This window comes from Acinonyx jubatus, chromosome E1, assembly GCF_027475565.1.
Source record: "Acinonyx jubatus isolate Ajub_Pintada_27869175 chromosome E1, VMU_Ajub_asm_v1.0, whole genome shotgun sequence".
Taxonomy (NCBI): Eukaryota; Metazoa; Chordata; class Mammalia; order Carnivora; family Felidae; genus Acinonyx; species Acinonyx jubatus.
In genome coordinates, this window is record NC_069397.1 from 43,200,690 (window position 1) to 43,228,324 (window position 27,635).

Sequence of the window (27,635 nt, forward strand, 5' to 3'; positions counted from 1 at the left end):
GGAGATAGTCATATATTGCAAAGACAAAAGCTGTAATTGGCAAGTCCAATGTGTCTGGGGTGAGGGCAAGCTTAGTAGGCTCCGGTGGGCCAGGTGAAGAAAGTGTGAGAAGTGTGTGGTGAGATGCAGGATGGTGGGGTAGACAGATGACCACAGCATTGCATGCCAGAGTCTAGAGTTGCTTCAATAAGAACAAATGAGATGTCGGTCTTGACGCTGAGTCTCTGTGGGTTGAGTTTTTGTTCTGGGACTCTTAAGCTTGGGGAGACTTTAGGGTTCCAGACGTTAAGTTGGTGTGAGTATGTGAATATGTGTGGAGAAGACAAGGGAGATGGATTTCACTTAGGTCATTATGGTTTGATCCAAATTAGTTTTAATTTGGTCAAGAGAATTAACTCAATGTTTATTAGCAATTGGTAATTAGCTCCAACTCAGCCCAGGCCCCAGGGACTGGCTGTCAGGCTGTGTAATTATTTTCTTGCCAGGAGAGAAGAGAATGGGGCTTCGGTGTTTGGCAAATACTGGGTTGGGGTAGATAAATGGATTTTTTTTCTTTCGGACCATCAATTTCATCAATTTTGTTATTCTCAATTGCTGCCCCAGTGGATCTTACAGCACCACCCCCAACACATCCCTGGAAATTCTGTTACATTTAGCATGGCTAGGGACAGGAGAGGAACTGCTGGGGTGGGTATCTGGAGGAGAGTCTGGGGCTCTTCTTGGAGGGAAGCTCAGTCATATCTGGATGGGCAGTAGAATTGCACCAGCCATGTAGATTAAGTCATCTCTAACCTCTTGCCTCCAGCCTCAGTTCTTACCATACTTTTCAGGTGCTATGCTGCCTTAACATAAATCCAGGACTCTTCTCTTCCACGTCTCCCTCTTGCTTTCTTCCCAGCAGCAGCAACACTGAGGCAATGCTGGGTTTCACCACTCCCTGCTCTCACTAGCCCCATCTGCACCAGGGGCCAGTCTTGGGAGCTGCAGGAAGGGTGGGGAAATCATGTTGGGTCTGTTGACATGAGTGAGTCACTCTGAGTGGGAGTAGATGACAAAGGGAATATGACTCAGTGAAGGGAATAGAATGTGGGTGAAGGCAAGGGGTTTGCACATCTTCACCTGCCCAAGGAAACATGGAAGCCCAAGGGTCTTGGGGAGGGAGCAGCTGGTGCCCATTGATATTGGCCTAATGGCGCCACCATTCTCAGGTCTCTCTTTGTGTGGCCCATGTGTATGGCATTGTCTTCTGGATATTGTCCCATCTGCATTCTTTGCCACTTCCCTGAATATTTTGTCTTGGCCTCTTTAGCCCTTCTTAGCCAGTGTGGTTGGTGAACAGAAATTTCAGGGAATCTGAAACCAGTGCCCTCCCCCCAGCTACTGGGTCCACATCTATCAGAGGGGAATGCAGCTAGTTGCTAGTGTCCTGGCCTGAGTTTTGGAGCAGAGTCTGCCATGGAGAAAGAGACTTAAGAGTCTGTCTTAGTCACTGGACATTGCAATGGCCTATGTGGCCTCTCTTTTTGGAAAATGAGGAGAGGGATATTATCCTCACTGCTATAGGCTGCTGCTTTTTTCTGTGGCCAGGACCTTGAAGGGAGCAGGGGGACAAACTGTTCTGAGGAGGCTAAACTATGTAAGGACAAAGAGCAAGGAGGTGCTGCCACAGGCCACATAGGACTGGCCATCACTGACCTCAGGGCCTTTGCACATGCTATTCCCTTCATCTAGAAGACTCCTTCCGTATATCTGGATGGCCAATTCCCTCACTTCCTTTAGGTCTTTGTTCACATAGCACCTTCTTAGTGAGGCCTCCCTGACCACACTACTTTAAAATGTCACCCCACCCCCATCATTTTTTATTCTCCCTTCCTGCTTTATTTTTTATCCATATTACTTATCACCATCCAATATACTATATCTTCGATTTATTCACTGTATTTATTGAACATCTTTTTCCACTAGAATGCAAGCTTCATGAGGGGAGGGAATTTTGTCTGTTTTATTCACTGCAATACCTCCTGTGTCTAGAAAAGCACCTGGCATGAAGAAGGTGCTCAGTGAATCTTAGCTGAATTAGTAAATTAATGAAGACAATTCTTTTTTTTAAGTTTACTTATTTATTTTGAAGGAGAGAGAGCACACATAGGGTAGAAACAGAGAGAGAGGGAGAGAGAGAGAATCCCAAGCAGGCTTCCCACTGTCAGCACAGAGCCCAATGCGGGGCTCGAACTCACAAACCATGAGATCGTGACCCGAGCCGAAGTCAAGAGTCAGACACTTAACCAACTGAGCCACCCAGGCACCCCTAATGAAAACAATTCTTCAAACAGGAGATCAGTCCAGGAATGTGTTACCCGCTGTAGAGGATGAAGTCTCAGACTGGGATTCGGGAGTGCTGGTCTCAAGCCCCAGCCCTGCCCCGCACCAGCAGCAAAGTAGAGATAAGGTAGCCTATCGTGCATTCCTCCAAGCAATTATGAAAATCAAGCCAGGTGATGCTAGTAAAAGCATGCTATAAAGTATAAAGGGCTTCCCCTCATGGTCCTCATTCTGACTACCATTTTGACTGGGGCTGACCTGAATGACAGTGTGGGCACGTGAGGTTGAGACAGTTAGAGATTCCTTGGAGGAAGTGAGTCTTGAGCTGGGCTCTGAATGTACAGGGAACAACACTGGCACAGGCCCAGAGGAGCAAGGAATTTGGGATGAGAGAGAAGCAGGGCCTCTGTGGAGATAGCTTCTGGTGCTAATTCTAAACAGGGACGAGGGATGCTCCTGGATGTCATGGCCACAATTTCTCAGGCTAGTTGCCCTGGCTGAGCAGTATTCTACTCAACGCATGCTTGTTACAAGCAGCTGCAACCCACTGCACTGCCTTGGTGTGTTGCTGGTTGGCAAAGATGACAGGCAGCCTCAGGCAGTAGAGACAAGTGTCCAAAGGTTGCAGGTGGAAGGCCAGGGACTCCAGCCCTCCTCCTGGGGCCCTGCAGCTACGCACTTTGCACCAGGGCCAATTAAGCCACCCTTGACTTCTCCCAGTGTTACAGCTTTTTGCAGTCACCATTCCTGACTACAGTTTCTATGTGTCTTCGTGCTATTCTCAAGAGAGAACATTTCTGGCGCCCTTGAATCAGCCTATGGATGGAGCAGTCACTTGCCCACCTCTCCTCCAAGCCCCTGTGGTCCAGAGGGGGGAAGGTCACATGGTACATGACGGGAAGATACCTGGCCTCTCCCTTTAGTGTTGGGGAGCAGGGAGAATTAACTGACAGATGCAGTTGGGCAGGAAAGCCAACTGGCTGAGAGGTGAGTTCAAGTCCTCAGTGCCATCTTGGGAACCAGGGCTCAAAGGGTGGATTCTGGGAGAAAGAAAAAAGGCTGTCCCCATAGAGATTCTGCCTGAACTTTAAGCTTTATCTTCGTTGTCCCCTTGCTCACTCACCAACCCCCAGCGCCCACCTCTGCCTGTGCTGTCTCCCTGCCTGGTTCTTCTCCATTGTTCTTCTCCCTTGATTCATACCCCACCTGTTCTTCAAGCTCAACTCTGCCCCATCTGCTGCCAGAGTACTTCCTTAGTCACTCCAGCCCCTTGGTGTTGCCCCCTCTCTCCTTCCTCCCTCTTTCCAAGGTCATTTCCAGCCCCCTTGGCCCTCGGTGTGAGCTTTCTTGTGACAGACGGCTTCTGTAGGATCATCTCACATTGCCGTTGGCTCTGGTAACTACTCAGGCCTTGTCTTTCCAAGGTCAACAACACAAATATGCATCCCTCCTCAGGCCTTTGCTGGGCACACAGAGATCCACAGAGCTAGGGCTGGAAGGTGTTTTAACCATCTTCAGGTCAAATCTCCCTATTTTAGAGATGAGAGACCGGAGGCCCAGAGAAAAGGAATGTTTTGCCCATAAGCACAATCACAGAGACAGGGGCAGAACTGGGAGTGGAATTCAGGTCTTTGGGCTCCTTGCTTCGGAGAGGAGGATGAGAAGGAAGGAAGGGGCTTTGGCTGTGAAGTTGGTACCACAAGGCTAGAGAGTAAACCAGAGCCCAGGCGGCCAGGGGCAGTCAGGGAGGCCTCACGCACCTGGGAGCCAGTGCTCGCCCAACACCCAGCGGAAGCAATGGCACAGAGATGCCCAAATGTCCCTCCTGCTTGGAGGGGCTCAGACCCTGATATCTTAGCAGGAGTCATTTGTACCTTTGGGAACAGGTGTTCCCCCCTACTCCCTCCACCCCACAGAACAGACATTCCTCCCCCCCCCCCCCCCCCCCCCCGCTTCCTCTTTTAAAATGCAGATCTCTCAGAGATGGGCTGAAGGACACTGATGGCAGAGAGCTCTGGAGTGGTCCTTGCAGGGAAAGGGAGGGGTGGTGGTGGAGGAGCCTTACAATGTCACCTGTTTCATGGGGCGCCTGGGTGGCTTAGTTGGTTGAGTGTCAGAGTTCAGCTCAGCTCAGGTCATGATCTCGTGGTTCCTGAGTTCTAGCCCCACATCGAGCTCTCTGCTCTCAGCCTGTCAGCACAGAGCCTGCTTTGGATACTCTGTCCCTCTCTCACTCTACCTCTTCCCCGCTTGCACTCTCTCTCTCTCTCTCTCTCTCTCTCAAAAAATAAATAAAACATTTAAAAAAATTGTTACAATGTCACCTGTTTCTCAACCTGGCTCTGGCCATGGGCATGGTGTTTCCTGATAGACAGATGATCTGAATGAAAGCCAGCCCAGGGACCCAGGGGGAATAGTTTCTTTTTTTTTTTTTTTTTAATGTTTATTCATTTTTTTAGAGAGAGAGAGAAAGAGCATGAGTGGGGGAGGGGCAGAGAGCCAGGGAGACAAAGAATCCGAAGCAGTCTCCAGGCTCCGAGCTGTCAGCACAGAGCCCGACACGGGGCTCGAACTCACAAACTTGGAGATCATGACTTGAACTGAAGTCCGACGCTCAACCAACTGAGCCACCCAGGTGCCCAAAAAAACCATATATTTTTTATTGTTTATTTTTATTTTTGAGAGAGAGAGTGTGTGAGCAGGGGAGGGGCAGAGAGAGAGAGAGAGAGAGAGAGGAGGGGCAGAGAGAGGGTGACAAAGGATCTGACAGCAGCGAGCCTGATGCAGGGCTCGAACTCACGAACTGTGACATCATGGCCTGAGCCCAAGTCAGCCACTCAAGCGACTGAGCCATCAGGGAGAATAGTTCCAATGAAATGTGTTATTATCAGGGTTCTGCTGCTCTGCGAGGGAGAAGCAGGTTAAGCTGAGCTTTCCCCACGCCCCCCAGGGGAGGATTGGTCTTCGGGGGCCTGGTGATCCTGACCTCAAGCCAAGGGCACTGCTGTGACTGTCTGATCCCACCCTGTTTCATCTGTTTCAGACCTTAGGGTGGGAAAGGCTGCATGATTATTGCCATTTTGCAGGTGGGAAGAGTGAGCCCCACGGCGGCCAAGTGGGTGTGGAGAAAACAGACACGTGGAAAAGGAAGTGGAATGGAAGCTGGGGCCTGGCGCAGGCTCTGCCCTAACTGGCTGTGCGATGTTGTCCACACCTTTTCAGTTTTCTGGGTTTCTTCATTCGGTTGTGTAGGTTGGGCCAGATCAGTGACTCAGACTACTTTTTACCGTCCATGACTCCACGGGCTTGCCCCTCCCTTGGGCTCCTTTAGGACCACCCCGGGAGCTGTTACAGGACAAACCCTTATCCTCCTGCCCACAAAGCTCATCAGAACAATGGCCAAGAATGGCATTGCGGGGATCTGTCCTAATTTATATAACCCAACTCAAAGCTTTTGCACTTGATGTTCAGAAACAAATGATGTACCAAGCCCCTGGGTCACTGTCTCAAGAAACTCCAGCCTTCCAGGTCCTACTGCCCTGGGGCTAAGACGCCCTGCTTCTGGGGTTCTGGCCCAAGAAGTCACCCATTCAGCGGTGGCTGGGCCAGGGCTGGGTGCCCAGCCTCCAAGCCCTTCATTGATCAGGGGCTGCTGCGGCCCCCGGTCCCCACCTCCCCCTGTCTGGACACCAGCCTCCTGCGGATGGCCAGGAAAACTGGTCAAATGACCAGATTCCTCCGCGGGGCTGGTGCAGATGCCGCTCAGCGCCCTTCCTGGCCCGCTCCCTCGGGCTCTCAGCTGTCTTTCCCCACATCTCTGCGTCTTTCTCTGAGTCTCCAGTGAATACCGCCACACAGGAAGCCTGATTTACCAAGGCTTGCAAGGGGTCTCAAGATGCTAATGGCTTCCCTGGGGACGACAGGCTGGGGCGGCGGCGGCTGGCAGGGAAGGCAGGCTGCGCGGCAACTCTCACCCTGGTGCTGAGTCCTGCGGTCTCCCTCGGCTGGTACCGCTGAGGATCGCTGATCAAGGTCACTCCTGCCTCCCGGGGGGACAAGCCAGGCTCAAGGGCAATGCTGGATTGCCTTGCGGGGGACCTGTAGGCAGCACAGAGGGCCTCCCTGCTGAACCCAGACTGAAATTTTTTTCTTGCCCTAGGCCCAACCCCGTGTTGATTTCAGAGTCTGAATGTGGTGGCTGCAAGAACAAGGTGCACCATTCCGGTGGAATTTGAAACCAGAGGGAGAAGGAAGCAAACTGCCACTTACTAGGACCTGGTGGAGGATGGTGACTTCTTCAGGCACCGTGTCATTCATTCCCTGTTTCCCAACGCCCCCCTGCTGCAGGTGGCACTATGCCATTTACAGGCATAGACTGTGGCTCAGAGAGAGCAAGTACTGGCCTAGGGTAACACAGCTGGCCAGAGACAAAGCAGGAATCCCGCCAAGCCCACGGCCCAAACCAGAGTGAGGAAAGCCAGGAATTGGAACTCCATTTACAGATGGAGAAAAGGGGACTCGTGTCTTCCTCCCCTTGCCCTGGATGGGTGAACACCCTCTTCCTGCACCCCGCCCCCCCACTTGCCTCTCCTTATGAGATTCCAGCCAAGGCATTGTCTTTTTTCGTTCAAGAAAGAAGAGAATCTTCATTTCCTGCCAGTAGAAATCAATAATTTATGAACTACTGTCCCAGCCAGAGCAAAGAGTGATTTTTAAAAAATGCGTCTTAAAATACTATATTAATAAGTATTCCAAAGAGTGAAAATATTTGAATTAGGGGAAATGAATGTTTTACGAGCTGGTGGGGAAGCAATCCCCTGAGATGGGCAGGGATGTTGGGAGAAGCAGGAGTCTTGGATTGGGGCTGGCTCGATTGTTCTGAGGCTCCAAGCCTGAGCTGTGGTAACTCAAAGGGCAGAGTGGGTGCAGAATGGGGCCCAGCCAAGGGCCTGGAAGGTCTCCATCCCTAATGCTTGTCAGGTGTTGGCCGCATGTGTCCTGGTCTGAAACTACTGTGGATTTTAAGTTCTGGCTTCTTGGGACCTGCTCCCCTGGAAGGGTCCTCCAGGACTTCCTTCCCAGGTAGCTGTAGGGAGAGTCATCATCCTACAGCCATATATTATTGTTCAGTAGCTATTCACTGTCTCCTCTTTGCTGTGAGCTGATTATACTGCTCCGCCCCTGCCAGGGACCTTGGCTTTGCCAATGGAATGTGGGTGGACATGACTTATGGCTCATCCAAACAGAGGCCTTATATCTGCCTGCCGGACCGCTTGGGTTCTGGGACTCCGGCCCTGAGAAGAGCGTGCCTCATGCGGTCACTGCTCCTTCTGCCTGGGTCCTGGGACAGAGACACGTGGAGCAGAGCTGAATCCCAGCCGGGACAGGCCACCGCAGCCAGCCTGCACACTTGAGAGCTCGTTGTCATGAGACGCGGAGATTTGGGGGTTGTCACGGGGCATCATCACAGAAAAGTGAATCCGCCCTCCCAGCTCTGCTCCCTCCATATCCTGTTGGAGAAGCATCTTCTTGTCCCTCAGACAGGCGCCCCCATTGTCAAATTCATTCCCTTGGAAGGGTACCTGCTTTCCTTCCAGAATATGCTCCCCCTGGGGAGGATAGAGCAAGTTCCCCCAGTTTTTTTCCATCATAACAGTCCTTTTACAGCATCGACTCATGTCTCAGACCCCCAAGGTTTAGCGGATGTATTTTGGTAACCATCGATTGGGATCAAGTTGAGGGGGAGAGATGCAGTGATAAAAAAGCAGCTACGAATTATATTTTACTATATATTTTATCCAATATAGTAATGGTTGATGAACATTTGAAAAGCAGCACACAAGGGCACCTGGGTGGCTCAGTTGTTTAAGCGTCTGACTTTGGCTCAGGTCATGGTCTCACGCTTCGTGGGTTCGAGCCCATGTGTGCTGACAGCTTGGAGCCTGGAGCCTGCCTTGGATTCTGTGTCTCCCTCTATCTCTGCCCCTCCCCGGCTCACACTCTGTCTCTCAAAAATAAATAAACATTAAAAAATTTGAAAAGCAGCACGCAAACATAAAAGGTATAGTGTTTATTCCATTATTGTTTGATACAGTGTAGATTCACGGATTCCTTGCGATCCGAGACTCTGAGGTACCCAGGAAAGAGAGTGACTTTTGCTGTAAGAGAGACCACTTGCCAGCAAGGACCTCAGGCTTTCCAGACCTCAGTTTTCTCTTCTGTAGAATGGTGATAAACACGCCTGTGCTATAGGATTTCGTAATAGGTAAAAACATGAATGATAAAGCACTTGACAGACATGGGGGGTCTTGACTAATCTTCCTGTTCTTTGTTGCTTATCTAGTTCTGTGATCATAGCCCAGATTTAGAGCTGACTCTCAGCCTCAGTTTCCCCATCTGCAGAATGGGGAGCACACTACTTGACTCCATATTGCTGGGGGATGACCCAGAGTTCTTAATGTGAATGAACCTGGTGCACAGTAGGGATGAAAGCAACGTCCGCGGCGCCTAGGTGGCTCATTCGGTTAAGCTTCCGACTTTGGCTCAGGTCATGATCTCACCGTTCGTGAGTTCAAGCCCCACTTCAGATTCTCTGTCTCCCTCTCTCTCTCTGCCCCTCCCCTGCTCACACTCTCTCTCTCTCTTTCAAAAATAAACAAATATTGGGGCCCCTGGGTGGCTCAGTCGGTTGAGCGTCCGACTTCAGCTCAGGTCATGATCTCACAGCTCGTGAGTTCGAGCCCCGCGTCAGGCTCTGTGTTGACAGCTTGGGGACTGCAGCTTGCTTCAGATTCTGTGCTTCCCTCTCTCTCTGCCCCAACCCACTCTCATTCTGTCTCTGTCTCTCTCAAAAATAAATAAACATCAAAAAAATTTTAAAAAAATAAAAATAAACAAATATTAAAAAAAGAAAAACAGACAGTAACTTTCTCCTTGCTATGGTCACTGGCTGATGTTTTTTTCCTGACCACGTGCCAGTCACACCTCTTCCAAATAGCTTTCCTAGGCCCCCACTCCACTCGGGAGCCCCCGTCAGGACAAAGCTCTTGTCCAGGAACGCATTCATCCCAGGCTAAAGACCTGACCGCTGATGTCAGTAAGAGGAGCCCTCCCTGTAAATTAATTTAAGATCCTGTTTACATGCCTCAACCGTGATCATGTGCTCCTTTGACCTACAGCCCTGCACCTTAATTAAAGCAATTAGTGTACGGCAGTGAGTGACAGCCTGGGTTTCTCAGGCCTCTGCCAGGTTCCCACTTGCCTGCACTGCCCGAGGCCAGGCTGGGTCAGCCTGTCCCCACCTGGTGTTCGTAACATGGCCAGGCTCCCACCTAGGTGACGCCATCACTCTTCACAACAGAAACTGAAAATGGAATGCCACCAGGCGGGGACAAGGCGAGGCGGGGACCAGCCAAGGCGGAGGAACGTTTGGCGGAAGCAGGGACCACACCTTTTTTTTTTTTTTTTTTTAGCACATACTTACTATTTTCACCTTAGCAACTGGGCCACAGTGACCTGTATCAGCCTCAGCCTCCTGGGGACCAGGACGTGCTCTCCCCACCCACATCCTTTTGCTCTCTGCTCTGAGGACAGTGGCAGGATATTCCTATTACCGATAGCTAGGACTGTGCTGACAGATAGTTGTAAATGTGGTGGTTAAGAGCTCCAGTTCTGGGTTTGGCTCTTAGGTTGGCTGTGTGACCATGAACAGATTGCTTAACCTCTCTGAGTCTCGAGTTTTCTCAGCAGCAAAATGGGGCTATAGTACCACCGGCGGGTAGGGCTGTCCTGGAGGCTAGAGGAGGTAATGGTTGCAGGGGGCACAGTGCAGTGACTCACACATCAGTGGAGCTCAAGGATTGTCAAATATCATCACGCTTTGCTGATGAGATGACTTCTCCCAGTCACCCCATGGAGAGCTGACCTTAGTTCCCCTTTAAAGATGAGGATCTGGAGATTCGGGGAAGTTAAGTAACTTGCCTGAGGTCACACAACAAATAGAACGTGTTGAGCCTAGCTCTTTGTGGCTCTCTGTGACTCAGTTTCTCCCTAAGCGGCTTGGCCTGGATCGGGGGCCCCAGATAGCACCTCTTGGATGGGCTATATCAGAACCATCTAGAAAAATATTTTTAAAATATAGATCCCTGGCCCCACCCTGTGGAAGATCTGCTCCAGTAGGTGGGACAGGGCCTGGGAATTCGTATTTTTTTTTATAAATTTTTTTTTAATGTTTATTTATTTTTGAGAGAGAGAGAGAGAGAGAGAGAGAGAGAGAGAGAGAGAGACAGAGCGTGAACAGGGGAGGAGCAGAGAGAGAGGGAGACACAGAATCCAAAGCAGGCTCCAGGCTCTGAGCTGTCTGCACGGAGCCCGACGCAGGGCTCGAACTCACAAACCGAGAGATCATGAGCTGAGCCACCCAGGTGCCCCTGGGAATCTGTATTTTTAAATGTTTCCCCAGGTGATTCTGATGCTCAGTTAGGCTTGGGAACCACGCTGCCTGTCTTTGTGTGTTCCCCTCCCTCCGCTGCCATCCTGCACCCCGGCCCGGGCTGGGTGGCTGCCGCAAAGAGTTTAGGGATTAGGACCTGCTGGTTGGAAGGAGGGACAGCTTTCCAAGACAAACAGGAACCTTGCCAGACGCCTTGGGGCAATCTCAAGCTCCATGAGAACCGTTTTCATTTTTTACTGGGGAGGAGGCTCTTCTCAGCTGGAAAGATTCCTTCTGATGTAATTAGATTCCCTTTTTTCATTCCCTCCAGAAGCATCCCCTAAACACACACACACACACACACACACACACACACACACACACACAGAGGAATCTAATCTGAAGTGCTATCCAGGCCTTCATGTTGCCCATATGTTGAAACAGCTGAGTGTATGGAAATTGCTGGGGATGGGGGACAGGGTGGGGACAGCTAGACTTTTTCATTTGTCTCCAGTGGAGTAGGGCTTCATGTACCTGCTATGAGGGTGCAGGGGTGGGGGTAGGGTCCCGTGGGAAATGCATGCCTTTTTTTTTTTTTTTTTAAGTTTTTGGAGAGGGATGGGAATGGTCTCCCAGGGTGGGCTTTGAGACAAGAAGAACAACACATGACCCACAAGAAACAAGGGTCAACCATGACAGGAAAGCTCACTTAGACTGTAGAAAGAACTGTTCTGCTTTTATTCTTATTTTCAAAAATGTTTTAATGTTTATTTTTGACAGAGAGAGAGAGAGAGAGAGAGAGAGAGGAGGAGTGGGGGAAGGGCAGAGAGAGAGGGGAAACACAGAATCCAAAGCAGGTTCCAGGCTCTGAGCTGTCAGCACAGAGCCCCAATCGGGGCTCGAACTCACAGACCGCGAGATCGCGACCTGATCTGATGCTTAACTGATGGAGACACCCAGGTGCCCCCGAACTACTTTATTTTGTTTTGTTTTGTTTTAACGATTTTATTGGGTAGAATCAAAGCAAAATCCAGAACTTACAAAAGGGTATCCCATGAAAAGTGCCTCTGTGACTTCCCATACTCAGTCTCACCCCACGGCAACCACCGCTCCACTCCCTTACAAATCCTTCCAGAGACCGTCTATGTCGATAAAGGCAGATGACTTTTGTTCTTCCCGAAAAGGTAACGTGCTACCCACACTCTTTTGCCCCTCGATTTTTCCGCTTTACTTGAAGATCTTTCCATGTCAGCACATAGAGAGTAGCTACATTTTTTTTAAGAGTAGCTACATTAAAAACATTTTTTAAAAAGTTTTATTTAAGTAATCTCTACACCCAACGTGGGGCTCAAACTCATGACCCCAAGATCAAGAGTTTCATGCTTTTCCAACTGAGCCAGCCAGGCACCCTGAGAGTAGCTACATTTTTTAAATGGTTGCTGGTATTCTATCTTAAGGCTGATTCATTTAATTAACCTTCTATGTAGACATTCAGGCCATTTTCCAATTTTTTGTTTTAGGAGAGGTGCATCAATACGTTAGCCCTACAAAAATGCACTTCTGTTCTTAATCTCTGGGATAAATATCTAGGGGTAGAATTCCTGGGTCAGAAGGCATATGAATTTTTAATTTTGATGGTCAAATGGCCTCTTTTGGAGATTGTACCAATTTACACCCTCACCAGCAATATACAAAAATGTGTTGGCAAATATATTTTATCTTTGCTGATTTGCTAGGTGAAAAAAAAATGCTGTCTCCTTGTAGGCTAATTTGCATTTCTTTTATGAATGAAGTTGAGCCTCTTTTCATGTGTCTGAGAACTATTTGTTCTTCCTTCTTTGTGAACCATTTATATTCTTTACTTGCTAGTTTTGCATCTGGATTGTTGTTCATTTTTCTTGGATTTGGAGGAATCTTTACATATTAAGAACACAATTCCTTTGCCTGTGCTAAGAGATGCCAGTTTGTGGTTTACTTATGGGATTTTTTTTTTCCATGGATGAAATGTTGGCTTTTATGTAGTCAGATTTATAAACCTTTTCTTTATGGTTTCTAGGTTTTGTAATGTACTTTATTTTATTTATTTAAAAAAAGTTTTTTAACGTCTATTATTTATTTTTGAGAGACAGAGTGCGAGCAGGGGAGGGGCAGAGAGAGAGAGGGAGACACAGAATCTGAAGCAGCTCCAGGCTCCGAGCTGTCAGCACAGAGCCCAACGTGGGGCTCGAACTCACAAATCGTGAGATCATGACCTGAGCTGAAGTCGGAAGCTTAACCGACTGAGCCTCCCAGGCACCCCTAGGTTTTGTAATGTATTTTAAAAGGCATTCTGGGAGGCCTGGGTGGCTCAGTCAGTTGATCATCCAATTTTGGCCCAGGTCATGATCTCATAGTTCATGAGTTCGAGCCCCTCATTGGGCTTGCCACTGTCAGCACGGAGCCTGCTTTGGATCCTCTGTCCCTTCCTCTCTCTGCCCCTCCCCTGCACTCTCTCTCTCTCTCAAAAATAATAAATCAAAATAAATAAATAAAAGGTTTTCCTTCCTCCAAACTCATTGAAAGTATGTTTTAACAGTATCTTACGGATTCCATATTTTTATGTTTATGCCTTTAATGCGTCTGAGATTTATTGTGGTACAAGGTGTGAGACAGGCACCCAGCTCCGTTGTCCATTGTTCCACACCATTGAATAAATAACCCGTCTTATCCCCAATGATCTGAGACACCATCTTCACCAGAGACCAAATTGCTGTTACTATTTGTTTTCGTTCTAGAGTTTTCTTTTCTGTTCCCTTGATCTGTCTGTCTATTCGTGTTGTTTTAATCACCATAGCTTTATACTATTTTAAATAGTTGGTAGGTCTAGGCCCCCTCACGATTCTTTTTTAGAAGATCTCTGCGTATTCTCGCTTGGTTATTTTTCTGTATGAACTTTAGAAAGAGCCTGACTAATTCCAAAAAGGAAGCCGTTTACCGGGTGGCAGTGAGTGTGGGCGGGGCCCCCTGCCTGCCTCTCTGGCCCCAGCCACTTGCAGCATCTGGCAGAGAAGGCGAGATGGTGCTGGACAATTACAGATGACTCAGGGATGTTCTTTCTCCCTTCCCAATTAAGCAAGGAGGGCTTTCTGGAGGAAGGGGAGGTGGAGGAGGCAGAGAAAGGGGAGAAGGAGCAGGAGGAAAAGCAGGGGTAGAAGAGGATCTCAGAGCAGGGAAGAAAAGAGGCCTCCTGGCAGAGAGGATTAAAGAAACTACTCTCTGGGGGGGAGAGAAGCAGCAGAGCACGATGAGGCTTTGGGGAAGAGAAGCCAGAATCAAAGCTGGGAGGAGGTTTCCTTGCGGAGATTGGACAGGAGTGGGGGAGGGCGAAGGGGTGGAGGCCAGCTGGGAGGGCCCGGGCCCGGGCAGGTGGGGGGCGGCCTGGAACTGAAGAAGCCCTCGGTTAGAGGGGCGGTTGGCCTCTGAGTCAGCCCGCAGGGCTTCGGGGAGCAGGCTGCCACGGCTGAACGCAAGGCAGGCAGAAACAGAACCAAAGCCAGAAACTCCGATCATCCTCTTGTTCAGACCTGGCGGTTCCCAGGAGGCCCCCTCCCGTGCTCCTTTGGGTGACACGAGGTCCCTCCCCCGCCCCCCAGGGGAACCATGGCACGGGCCTTGGGCTTGGCTGTTGTGATCACGTGAGTGCATTTACTCACGGAGAGGAATCAGAAGACTAGTCCTGAGAACTTGTAACTCCTGGGCTGCATCAGAAGCACATGGGGTTGGGGGTGGGCATTGCTGTGTGATGAGTAGTTGTTAATTGTCCACACCGAAGAAGGCAGCAGGAGCCCCGTCCTGGGAACAGGCGGTGCAGAGTCAGGGAAGGCCTCCCCGCCACGGGGTTGCTGGCTGGCACTGGGGAGGGAGGAAGGGAGGACTGGATGAGCCGGGACTCACAGCCTCCTCAGGTTGTTCTAGGAGAGGGCGGATGAAGCAGGAAACGAGTGTGTGAGGGCAAGGAGCCCCAAGGTTCTGTCTGCCCAGGGTTCACTCACCCCTAGCCGGTGGGATCTTCACCCCGGCAAGACGTCCCTGTATGAGGACCCGCTCAGTCCCAGGCAGGACCATGCAAGCTGCTATCGGACCACGCCCAACAAGCTGCTTCTGTCCCTGCCACGTAACCACCTCAGAGCCGCTGCACAGGGCAGCTGGGACCCTCTCTTCCCTCTTCCCACCCAAAAGCTGGCTCTTCTCTCTGCGCCCTCCTGGGCTGGGCCGGTCTGGGAGCAGAGTCCTGCTTGCCCACTTGAGGACCTAACAAAGTTTCTTTCCTCAGCCATTCCGATCCCAGAATGTCATCAGGACCACCCCCGCGCTGAGACTTTTCACCTGCAACACTGAGGCTCAGAGAGGGCACGTGAGGGCCCCATAGCCACACAGCAAACAGGTATCGATGGGGCCAGAATCCAGGGCAGCGGCTTCTAGCTGTAGGGCCTCCTCCTGTGTGCTGTGGGGGGCACATTCAGCACCCCCCCACCCCAGGGATCCCGGGGCCATCCCTGCAGGAGTCTGCCTCTGCTACGCCAGGGGTGGGGTGTGTGTGTATGTGTCGGGGCGGTGGGGGTTGATCTTCCTTCCCAAGAGCCAGAGCATCTTGGTTTTAATGAGCTCAGGGTCAGCGTTTAGAGGGACTGTGTGTATTTTCAGTGAGAATGGGTGGGATATTTGCGTGTGGTTTGTTTTCTGGATGCAAAATACATGCCATGGATAAGAGGCCACCAACACAAATCTGTACAGAGCTAGCGGGGTTTGGTAAAAAATGTTCTTGCTGAGGAGCTGAGACTTAAACCCTGCCTGGAAGTCACTCCCTTTCTCTGGGCCTCAGTTTCCCATTTTGTAAATTGAAGGGGTTGGACCAAGGAGTGTTGGAAGGCCCTTCCTGCTCTGACCTGCCCTGTTTCCTGAAAGGGCTATCAGGCCCCGGACACTGTGTCCCAAGCACAGTGGGGACAGGGGCAAGGCTTTCGAAGTCTCCCCCCGGATGGGGGCTGGCGTGATTTGCATGAAGCACTCTCAGGCCTCCCTGGGTGGGGGTCACTCCTGTCCCTTCTGCTCAGGATGTGGATGGGTGGGGGAGGGGGAGGGCTTACTGTCTACCCACCAGGCGCTTCTGGTTTCAGAAGGAAAGTAACTGCTGAAGATGCCCCCAGGCACCCAGCTGGAGGCCCCAGTCCAGCAGGGGCAGAGAGCCCGGGGTGGAAAGGGCCAGGTGAGCAGACCCACTCCTCACTGCCTGCCCAGGCCAGCTGGGCTCCTCCTGCCCCGGACATTTCCCTCTGTCTGTGCAGCCAGGGGAACCCCCAGAAAGAGCATTTGCCCTCTTGAATACTCAGAGGGAAAAATATGCTTCACGATGGTAAGAAACATGAGAGGTGGCAGAAGTCCATGGAATTGGTACTGTAAGTTGTGAGACAGAAGTCAAATTCCATGGGTGGTGAAATAGTATTTAGAAAATCAAGAAAAAAACCCCAAACTAAGAAAAACCGTGAGCCTCGCAGCATCACCCAGGTGACGATGACACTTCAGGGGCATCATCTCTGCCAATTCTTCCAGCCATCGGCACGGACTTTTGGTTCGTGTCAGAATTTTACAGAGCTTTGCATCATGCGACATGTGTGTTTCTGATGCTCTGTCACCTGTTCACAGCAGTATCAGGGCGTGTTTTTCTTGGTGTGGTAAGGTAAAGCCAGGCTGCTGTAACAAAGAGCCCCAACAGCTCAGAAGATACAAGTTCAATTCCTTCTCCTATAACATCCCAGGTCAGCGGGCAACTCCGTTCACGCACACGTACAGGGGCCCAGATTCCTTCTGTTGTGTGGTTCTGTGGACCCACAGCCCTGGGGTCTAGAATCAAGGCCGGGTTTTCTTGGAGGCACGCCTCTGTCTTATGGCTCCAGCCTGGAATGGAGCCCCTCTCTTTGCTCACATTCTATTCGTGAACACTTAGCCCCAAGGTCACATCTGACTGCAAGGGAGGCGGGTTAATGTGGTCCCTAGATAGGCTCTCATGTGCTGAGATACAACGTTATCATTGAGGGAGGAGGGGGATATAAAATTTAATGGATCACTTAGCAGAGCCTGGATCTTTGAAAACTGTCAATCCAAAGGTTCGCTTTTTCCTTTGGACAGTCCTTTTATGCGATTATGCTCTTTTGTTGTTGTTTAATGTTTATTTTATTTATTTTGAGAGACAGAAAGAGAGCAAGTAAGCAGGGGAGCAGAGAGAGAGAGAGAGAGAGAGAGAGAAAGAGCATGAGCAGAGGAGGGGCAGACAGAGGGAGAAGAGATGTCCCAAGCAGGCTCCACACTGTCAGCACAGAGCCCGACGTGGGGCTCGAACTCACGAACTGTGAGATCATGACTTGAGCTGAAATCAAGAGTCAGATGCTTAACTGACTGAGCCACCTAGGTGCCCCGTGATTATGCTTTTTTGCATTATCTGTGTCTCTCCTCCCTTGTTCTTCCTTCCCCTCCTTTTCTTTCTCCCTTACTCTTTCTTCCACCTCTTCCCTCACCCTAACACAGACCTCCTAGGGTAAGTAGGATGGAGTTTCCAGGCTCCACGGGTCACGGAGCGCACCCAATGTTCCAGACGGTCAGAACGAAGGACAGTGGCATGCATCCCTGTTGCTTTTCCCTGTACTGATCCTTGACTGCTTCGCCACTGCTAAGCCACCCCCCATCCAAGCGGCCCTCGAGAATGTAATTGAGAATAAGGGGACTTACAAGAAATCAGCATCAGGTTTGCAGGCAGGCGACCATGGATTTCACGTTCTGATGCTGCTCGTTACTGATGTGTGATCCCAAGCAGATCTCCTGGCCTCTGTTCTGAGTCTTTATCCAACACTGGAGCAAATGCAACTTCCCCTTCCTATCCCAAAGAGGTTTTGGGAAGCTGGCACAAAATCACGTTTGCGTAAAAGCTTTGTATCTTTTTTAGTATTTTTCTCTAAATAATTCAAACCTGCTGGTTTTTGGTCCGAATTTGATAATTCCAATATCTGAGGTCATCTGGAGGTCTAATTCGGCTGTTTGTTTTAGCTGCTGATTCTCACTCATTGTGGCTCGCTTTCTTATGTACCTTGGAGTTACAGGTTGTGCCCTCATGTCCACATGGGCTGTCCTTATCTGTGGGAATTCTGGGAGGTCTCGCTTAAGAGCGTCGGCTCCCAAGAGGATTAATGTTGGCTCCCCAAGGTACTACTAAGCTGGCTTGACTTTAAGAAAAAACTTCCTGGTTTGTGGTTTTCCAAATCACATAAGCAGTGTACATTTGAACCCCAACCTGCAGAAGAAAAGAGTCTATGATTCCCAAATTCTCAGGAAAGATTCGCTTTTTTTTTTCAACTGAGAGCCCAGGCCAAGACGGCTATGTTTCCTTCAGTCTCTCTTTGCTGGTGAGGCCACCAGCCTCATTCCAGGTCATTCCAGATGAAAAAGATTTCGGTTTTACGCTGGAATCTCAATTCTGATTTCCCACCTTGCTTAAGTGCCATGTGGATCTTAAAACTTAAGACCCGGGGCGCCTAGGTGGCACAGTCAGTTAAGCATCCGACTTCAGCCAGGTCACGATCTCGCGGTCCGTGAGTTCGAGCCCCGCGTCGGGCTCTGGGCTGATGGCTCGGAGCCTGGAGCCTGTTTCCGATTCTGTGTCTCCCTCTCTCTCTGCCCCTCCCCCGTTCATGCTCTGTCTCTCTCTGTCCCAAAAATAAATAAAAAACGTTGAAACAAAATTAAAAACAAACAAACAAAAAAAAAAAACTTAAGACCCTATGTTAGGGAGCTGGGCTAATGTCCTGGGGCATCTACTATCTACAGTCATCTTAGCATCTTTATTTCCTACTCGCTCTTCATTTGGGGGCCCTGAGGATTGCCCTCACCTGTCTGTGAATTCAGTGCTTTTTTTTTTTAATTTCAAAAATGTTTTTATTTTTTATTTTTGAGAGAGACAGAGCATGAGTGGGGGAGGGGCAGAGAGGGAGGAAGGCACAGAATGTGAAGCAGGCTCCAGGCTCTGAGCTGTCAGCACAGAGCCCGATGTGGGGCTCGAAACCACGAACTGTGAGATCATGACATGAGCCGAAGTCGGACGCTTAGCTGACGGACCCACCCAGGCGCCCCGAAAGATATCTTTCAGAGTGTTTGTTGTATTTTGCACCCCGCCCCCCCATTTCTGGTGTTGTGCAGTGGGAGAGATTTTCAGTGGACTCTGAAATTCCGTTATCTTTCAAGGTTTTTTTTAAACCCCTTCTGTCCTCTTTCCCTTTCTCTCTTGTCTTCTCCTTGGCCTTCCAGTCCTTCTCTCCACCCTGAAGCCACACTTGTCTGTTAGATCACAACTGTTAGCTCCACATGTCCTGAGGGAACATTCTGGCAGGTTTTCTTCAATGCTCCTGCTTGGCCCTCCCCAGTTCCTTCCTGTGGCTCTCTAGCTCCAGCCCCTTAATGTGACCAGTGAACAGCCCCAGACACTCTCCCGCCCCAGCCTGCACCCTCAGGCTTTATCTCCTGCCCAGACTTGTCAGAATCCCTCTTCCTTCCACCTGTCACTATTCAACATGTCAAAATGTGCTCAGCCAGGAGGAGGTTTAGGTCGGAGCTTTTTAGAATCTTCTTGGAGGTTTCCTCCTTTGAATCATTGCGAACATCATGCATCAGAGAAGCTCAAAGTTTTGGGGGCGCCCGGGTGGCTCAGTCGGTTCCACATCCGACTTCAGCTCATGTCATGATCTCACGGCTCTTGAGTTCGAGCCCCGTGTCAGGATTTGTGTCCGGACGGCTCGGAGCCTGGAGCCTGCTTCGGATTCTGTGTCTCCCTCTCTCTCTGCCCCTCCCCTGCTCGTGCTCTGTTTCTCTCTCTCTCAAAAATAAATACACATTAAAAAAGAAAAGAAAAGAAAAGAAAAGAAAAGAAAAGAAAAGAAAAGAAAAGAGCTCAGAGTTTCGGTGCTCAGAGATTCAGATGTCGGTGCCAAGGCCTCACTCCCAGATCTTCATACTGGCGAGGTCCTAGCCTGTGAGATCCCACCGAGAGCTCGGGGGAAGCAGAGTTTGGCCAACTTCTTCTTCCTGGAATGGATTGAAGGAATGTGAGAGAATTCTGGGGTGAGAGCAGGCAGAATTGCCCAGGAGGGAAAGTGGATCTCTGGTCCTGATTTAAGGGCCACTTTTCCCCTTGTGGGCACTCCCTTCCCTGCAGACTGGCTCAAGCAGCCTTCTGAGGAGGGTTTGCTGAAGCTCTTCCCCTGGAGAGAATTGACAGGGACTTTGGACTGTAGCCACCTCTGTCAGTGGATTCTGCATGGTCGTAGGAGGCAAAGCCTTAAGCCCAGGGGACAGGATCCCAGGCTTCCAGGAAAAGGAAAGCCTAACACTGGGGATCAGGGATGCTCTTCCCAAGGCTTCTAGAAGCATACCTAGAAGACTGTCCCTGGAGCCCCTAGCACAGAGCCGCTGTGCCCCAGTGCCACACTACATACACAGTGCGTCACTTCATGGCCACAATCACCCTATGAGCTACATTCTTTGGGAAACTGAGGCTGAACGAGGCAACAGAGGCCCTGTAGTTGCTAAGGGCAGAGAGAGCCAGGGTTCGACCCCAGGCCTGACTTACCTGAAACCTGTCCTCTACCTCCCATGTGAACTGTTTTCAGGAAAGACAGGTGGGCAGGTTGGCTACTGCAACCATGTAAGAGCTGACAGCTGCACGACGTGCTTCGGGAGGCAGCAGACCCAGGGGCGAAGCCCAAGGCCTCTGGAGCCAGCCTGGTGGAGTTCAAATTCCAGCTGTAGCACTGAACTAGCCAGGTGACTCCGGCTGATTCTTTACTCCAGCGCCCCTCCTTCCCTGCATCCAGAGTGAGCCTTTCAAACACAAACTGGATGGTTTCCCTCATCTCTTCTCAACCTCCTGACAGCTACTCACCACTTGTAGAATGAAATCCAAGTGCCTCACCGAGGCTCACGGCGGAGGCCACCAGTGCTCACCAAAACCTACATTCTCCTCTGGGTCCTGGACTCACCCCTGCAACGTGCCTCAGCCTCCTTGCACGGGTGGAGGTGGGGCGGGGAGGGCAGGGGCGTGGCCTCTCCCCTCGCATTTCTCATCGGCCAGCTAGACGTGGGGGATCCACCGAGGATTCTGAGGAGATGAAAGAGCCCCAAGTTGGAGGGTGCCTGGGTCCTTGGGTATGTGGAACAAGACCCCTGTGCCCTGTGTCATAGTGTCTTATGACACTAACAGAACAATTACATGAGCAGAAAAACAAACCTCTACGTGTTAAGCCATTAGAGCTTGGGTGGCTGTTACAGCAGCTGGGTCCCCCTGACCAATACAAGGCCCTGCGTGGTCTCCAGCCCACCTGCCTCTGTCCCTTCCTGTCACTCTGCTCTGGCCACACCAGCCTTCTTGCTGCTCCCGAGATCCTCCGAGCTCATTCTACCTCTGTGCCTTCTTCACTAGGCATCGTTCCCTCCTCCTGGAGTGTTCTCGCCAAGCTTTGCATGATGCTCTTTCCCACTCTGTCCAGGTTTCCGATCAAATACTGCCTCCTTGGACAGAGAAACCCTCCTTCCGGGGTGGTGCCGTCTCCCTGCACCTCCTGGCTCTGCTCTGTTTCCCTCCAGGGCAGTTGTCATGACTCGACACTCTACTATACGTGTTTCTTTGTTGACATACTTTTTATCTGTCTCCTTCCCGTGTCTGTCTATCCCTAGTGCCTGGAACAGCGACTGGCACATAATAAGCACTCAGTCAATATTCTTCAAGGATAAATGAACACAACTCCTCTCTGATTTCAATCTGCCTACTTCATCCTCTGTTATCTCATCCATAAAATGGGATTGTGTGTTGGGACGAAAGGAGCGAGTGCGGGCTAAGTGTGGGCCACAGACGCCCCAGGTTCTAACGTACTTAGGGACCTAGAAGGCAAAGGCTTTATTCCACCTGTCCGCTGGCCACATGTGGTCTCCTGCCGGAACCACAATGGCAGCGAGATACCCAATTCCTTTTTGACTCTCGAGGTTTTACTCAGGCCTGCCCTCCGCCCTCTCCTGTCCCCTTGCCATGGCTGTCGGAGGTCTGGAGCCTTGAGAGGGGGGTGAAGAATTCAGGCCGGACCCAGTGCAAGGAAGCCCAAACCAGTGCCATGGGCTGTTTAGAGAAGAGCCGAGGGGGGTGATTTAGGCAGAAGATTCTAGTGGCTGCCCTCCCAGGAGAGGGAGTGGGGTGAACGGGCCAGCTCTGGATCCTTGGGCTGGCTGAGAGCTTCACTGGTGTGGGGAATTGAACCAATGGACTGGCTGATGAAAAGAGGGAGGTTTGGGCTGCCCTTTGGGCCGTGAGCCACAGAACTGGCATCTGAGTGGCTGTAGCCACAGGTGGGAGGAATCCACCTGCCAGCAAGTCTAGCCTGCAGGGAGGAGACCCAGGAGCTCTTATGCTCGAGGGAGGTGGACAGCTTCCGGGTGCCCGCTGGCTGCTGAAGACAGAAAAGGGCTTTCAAGGAAGACAGAAGAACACATTCAGGGACACGCACTTGTGAAATAACAGAATGATAGGGTGCCGGCCAGTTAGGATGGTGAGAAGGAGGTGGCCCTTGTGGCCCTAGATGGTGGGTGGAGTCAGGTGTTGACCTTTTTTTTTTTTAATTTTTTAAATGTTTATTCCTTTTTTTTTTTTTTTTTTTTTGAGGGACAGAAAGCAGGGGAGGGGCAGAGAGAGAAACACACACAGAATCCGAAGCAGGCTCCAGGCTCTGAGCTGTCAGCACAGAGCCCGATGTGGGGCTCGAACTCACGAACTGTGAAATCATGGCCTGAGCCGAAGTCGGCCACCCAACCAACTGAGCCTCCCAGGTGCCCCAGAAGCTGACCTTTAAAAAGCCACATAAGAGGGAAGGTTGAGCACCAGATTAGGAGACAGGAACCTTCCAAAATTTCCTGGACGAGGACCTTTTCAACTAGACTGCCATGAACTCTGTATTCTTAAGCAGGCCATCTACTTCCTCTGTGCCTCAGTTTCCACATCTGTTGAGCTGAAGACGGTGTCCTTCACGTGAGGTGAGGAGAAGAAAGACTGGCTGCCTGTGCAATTTGCAAACCGCAAAGTGTTTGCTTATTTGAACTTTGAGGTGGATGAGAACAGCTAAGGAACCCCCCTGGGGCACCTGTGAGGGGAGGGCTGAGGGGCAACCCGGAAATGACTTTGCTGAGAGGAGAGGGGGAGAGAACAGGGAGAGGAAACCCAAAATGGACCACAGGGAGGGGTGGGGGAGGAGACAGGCTGCAAGCGTTCCAGCAGGAGACCACCTGTGGCCCGTGGACATGGCCTTTGGTGTCTCACGGCAGATTCAGTCCGGCTGCTTCTGCACCAGCAGCAAGAGTCCAGACTGGGTCCCCGTCGTTGTCACAAATATTCCGGCGTTCTCTCCGTCTAGGTACCTGGCGGGACTAGATCCTCTGTGCCGTTGAGGGTCTGCATGACCGTGTGACTCTATTTGGCCACTGGCATGTGAGTGGAAGTGACGGTATCACTTTAGGGGCAAACTTGAAGAGCTCATGCGTGACTGGCGGTCAAGGCAGAGCCGGTCGGCGCCCCGCCCACAGCTCTTGGAGCATCCTGATGACTTAGTCCCCCCAGTGTCTGCGTCTCTGTTCCCAAGGGCTTTGCTAGACCACAAAACACGGCTCTGCCCACGCGCACCCCAGGCTGGGAGTGCCAGGGAAATACACACCTCACCCCTGTCAACCCGGGCCAGCGACTGGGGGGAGTTGAGATATAAATACCCCAGCTCTCTCACCCCTGAGGCGGGCTCACCCTGGCGCATGGGTTCCTCACCGTTTCCCCGGGATTTCCCAGGGGACGAACCGCATTCACCCACAGCGGCGGCTGGCTTAATCCACATCCCTTATTAGCTGCTTTCCTTTCCCTGAGGCATTCTCCTGCTCCATACCAGTGTCCCCTGTACCCCCCCCCCCCAAATTAGCTGTTGGCACTTGCACCACTGACTCTGGGTCTGTTTCTGGACACCCACGTTCCTCTTTCCTGCCGCCACCAAAACCCACTGGCCAAAGAGTGGGCAGTTCCCCAGGCAGTGACTGTTCTGTCATCCCCAGGCCTTGGGGTAGAGCGACTAGAAGAAGCTGGGCCTCCAGTGGGCTCACCGTGGACAGTGAGCAGGAGGAAGAAGCCCCCTGAGGCTTGGGAGGCCTTTGGTGCCGCGGCATCAGCTCACCTACTCTGACTGATACGGCCCCTGCCTCCCCCCATATGCTGCAAAGTCACATCGAGTTCAAGGCATCTTACAAGGGACAGAGAAGGACGGAAAGACAAAGAAAGAAGGCATGCAAGCCCATATGTGCACAATGGAGAGAGAGTGTGGGAATGTGTGAGTGTGTGTGTGTGTGTGTGTGTGTGCGCGCGCCTATGTTAGGGCAGAATGGAAGGAAAGGGGAGGGACCAGTTTGAAGGGGCGACTAAAAAAAGATGCCCAAGGGGCACCTGGCTGGCTCAGCCGGTTAAGCATCCGACTCTTGGTTTTGGCTTCCATCACCATCTCACGGTCTGTGAGATCAAGCCCTGCATCGGGCCCCCCACGGACAGCGCGGAGCCCGCTTGGGATTCTCTCCCCCGCTCTCTCTGCCCCTCCCCACTCTCAAAAGAAATAAACTTCAAAAAGAAAGCAAGACGAAGATGTCCAAGAACTCTGGCATCGGAGAGACGGAGGTAGAAAAGGATAAAAGATCAAAAGGCCGAGAGACGCAGTGACAAGGGTCCAGGGTCACACACGGAAGCTGAATGCTGAGCCAAGCCTCAAAGGTGGGCTTCCTGATTCCAACCCAGCGCTCCTTCCCCTGAGCTCGTCGCCCCATCCAGAAGGCCTGGCTGGCCTGCCTTCTCTCCGCCGCCCTGGTGTTGCGGGGTGGGAGGGAAGCCCACGGCCGGTGGCCCGTGGCTCCAAGCCCCTCACGTGTGGATGACAGCGGCACACAGGCCGGCCTGTGACCATGTGTGGGCCTAAGCAACAGGTTCCTCTGTTTGCAAGCACATAAGTGGACTCTTGCCAGCTCAAGCCATAAATGGGGGTGAAATGGGGAGTCCTGGGGCTCCCAGCTAACAGCATGGGCCTTGGGAGAAGAGCGTCGAGAGCGGCTTCGGACTGGCCCTGTGCCCTGGACCCTCCCGCCAGCGATGGCCCTGTCTGCCCCTCACCTGCCATTCTCACAGGTAAGGAGCGCCGATTCCCAGAAGAAAGAATCAGACTGGCTACCTCCAGTCAGGCGTTCTTCTTGGATCCAATGGGCTGAATCCAAGAGTGAGGGGTAACCCGGGAGCACGCTGGGGCCCATGCCCGAGCATGGCCAGTTTCCAGAGCCTGGGCGGTGGTGAGACGGCAGACCCGAGGGAGGTGTTTGCGAAGGGAGCCCTCTCCTGCCCTTGACATACACCTCCTCTCAGCAGGTCCCACTCTTCGTTTTCTCTCTGTCATTCATTCGACCCTCCCTGAAGCTCTCATTGATGTACTACAGGCACCTGGTGCCGTGGAGACGCTCCTCACCCCTCTCACACACAACCACGGTAACGCCAGGCCGAGGGGCCTGCAGCCTTGGGACGGCCTGCCTGTGGTGGGGCCAGCTCCGTGTCTTGATCTCGCCACCCAGCCTGGGGACGCTTAGGATTGACCTGACCGAGCCAGCCAGCATAGTCACATATGGACAGAAAGTGCTAGAAGGTGTTTTAATCTGCTCCCCAAGTTCCCATGCGGAACAGGGTCTGTGAAGGATTCCAGAGCTGGATTTCCCTGACTCATCATCCTTGAGATTCTGTCAGTGGAGTTTTTTCTAGAGAGGGAGGCCTGCCCTTTGGCTTAGTTGCAGAACTGCCCCCAGCACTCCCTCAGCTCAACCTCCCCCTCCTCTCCCCCTCCACTCCCTCGGGACTCCCTCCGGGTGTCTCTAGGTCACAATATCCTCCTGCTCTTTGGGGGGAGCCTGACCAGAGGCCCTTTTGTTGTTTCTACTCCTGTTCTCACAAAAGTCCCTGTGGAGGGGGAAAAATGTCACCTAGATAAAGACACAGAGCATAAAGAAGAAAAAACCCAAAGAGTGACATTTGGGAAAGTTTAGACAAGAATAGCCTGGACAGGGCTGAGCTTGGGAAGAGGGAGAAGGTCAGAGCCTGGGGGATTAGGGACGTCAGACAGCTGACATGGTGACAGATGTCTGGCCTTGGGTTTCTCTTTCGTAATGACCAGAGTTTGCTCACTGAGCTCTGCCAGAGCACTCGCTATGTGCTAAGCACCTTCCGCTGATTGTCTCACTTAATTCACAAGACACCCCTGGGAGATCCTTACCGTTATTAACTCAGATGGAAGATGGGGAAACTGAGGTTCAGGGAGGTAAAGTAACTTTCCCAGGGTCTCATGTCCATCTGGCTATGGCACAACAGGCTACCAGGGCCCCCCGTGGTTTTGAAGCTCAGAGCAACTGGGATGTCTGAGTACCATAAAGTTTTATCTGAGCAGATGAGCCTTGCTGAGAGAAATCCTTGTGCTCCCAGAGAACAGGGTGGAAAATGGGACAGAAACTAGCTTTGGAGTCCGAAATCCTGGAGCCCCAACACAGGCTTTGCCTCTCGCTATTGAATTACCTTGAACAACTTACTGTAGGGAGCCCAAGAAGAAAAGTAGCATGATTGGCCAGGCTTGGATCATGCCATCACACCCAGGCCAATCATTTTTAGCAAGTTGGCTGCTCAAGTTCAGTCCCACTACTTAGAGCGGGATGGGCAGTGCTTTGTCCGGGAAAATGGAGTGTGGGTAGGGGGAGGAAATAAAAGATTCTAGGCAAAATGAATATATTTTATTATTCAAACCCCAGTTCTCTCCGCTCCTAATCATTCCCATCCAATATGAAATGCCACTCTGAAGTTTACATTCTGGGGGCGCCTAGGTGGCTCAGTCAGTTGGGCATCCAACTTCCGCTCAGGTCATGATCTCATGCTTCTTGAGTTCGAGTCCCACATCAGGCTCTGTGCTGACAGCTCAGAGCCTCAAGCCTGCTTCAGATTCTGTGTTGGCCTCTCTCTCTGCCCCTTCCCCCATTGACACACACTCTCTCTCTCAAAAATAAATAGACATTAAAAAAAAATTTTTAAATTAAAAACATTTACATTCTGCCACCTCCTGTCTCCTACCCTGATGCTTGCTGGGCACAGCTGGCCTCATGGATCATCTCAGCTCACAGGCCTGATGGGCTTTCCTGAGTTCCAAGAAGCTCTCCGTTCCTCCAGTTATATTAACTATCTTTCCTCCCCTGCCTGCTGTGTCAGCAATTTCGGTATTGGAGGCTCGCTTTTCAGCCTAACCAACTTGTCTCCCTTCAGATGCACATCCTCTTGTGAGCAGGTACCCCCTATCTGAACAATTATCTAGGACTGCTCCTAGTGGCTTTCCATGCCTTTTCCCATTTTGGTAAAGGAGGGAGAGGGCCTGAGAAGACTTGCCTGAGGCCGTATTGGAGAAAGGAAGAGAATGGATGCAAAATGGGGACGCTGACCATCCTCCTGATCCAACTGGTCTATTTTAGGTGGCTCCAGGTTGCTCGGCCATCTGAATGCTGTGACCCTTCTTTTTTTTTTTTTTTTTTTTTTAACGTTTATTTCTTTTTGGGACAGAGAGAGACAGAGCATGAACGGGGGAGGGGCAGAGAGAGAGGAAGACACAGAATCGGAAGCAGGCTCCAGGCTCCGAGCCATCAGCCCAGAGCCCGACGCGGGGCTCGAACTCACGGACCGCGAGATCGTGACCTGGCTGAAGTCGGACGCTTAACCGACTGCGCCACCCAG

The 27,635-nt window shown here is 51.4% G+C and overlaps 1 long non-coding RNA gene across 8 annotated transcripts in view; it reads left to right on the forward strand.

Annotated features, from left to right (window-relative positions):
- LOC106988848 (uncharacterized) overlaps positions 1-25,245 on the forward strand; it is a 57,091-nt gene extending 31,846 nt beyond the window's left edge. For 2 of the 8 annotated variants that reach the window (XR_003417765.2, XR_003417768.2), the window contains 3 exons: positions 15,066-15,176; positions 15,910-15,998; positions 22,488-25,245. This is a non-coding gene — a long non-coding RNA (uncharacterized LOC106988848). Of the gene's footprint in view, positions 1-3,108; positions 4,593-6,481; positions 9,768-15,065; positions 15,177-15,909; positions 15,999-22,487 lie in introns of those variants that run through there. The other 6 variants (XR_003417764.2, XR_008294081.1, XR_008294080.1 and 3 more) reach the window with 5 other exon arrangements.
- Positions 25,246-27,635: the final 2,390 nt, after the last annotated feature.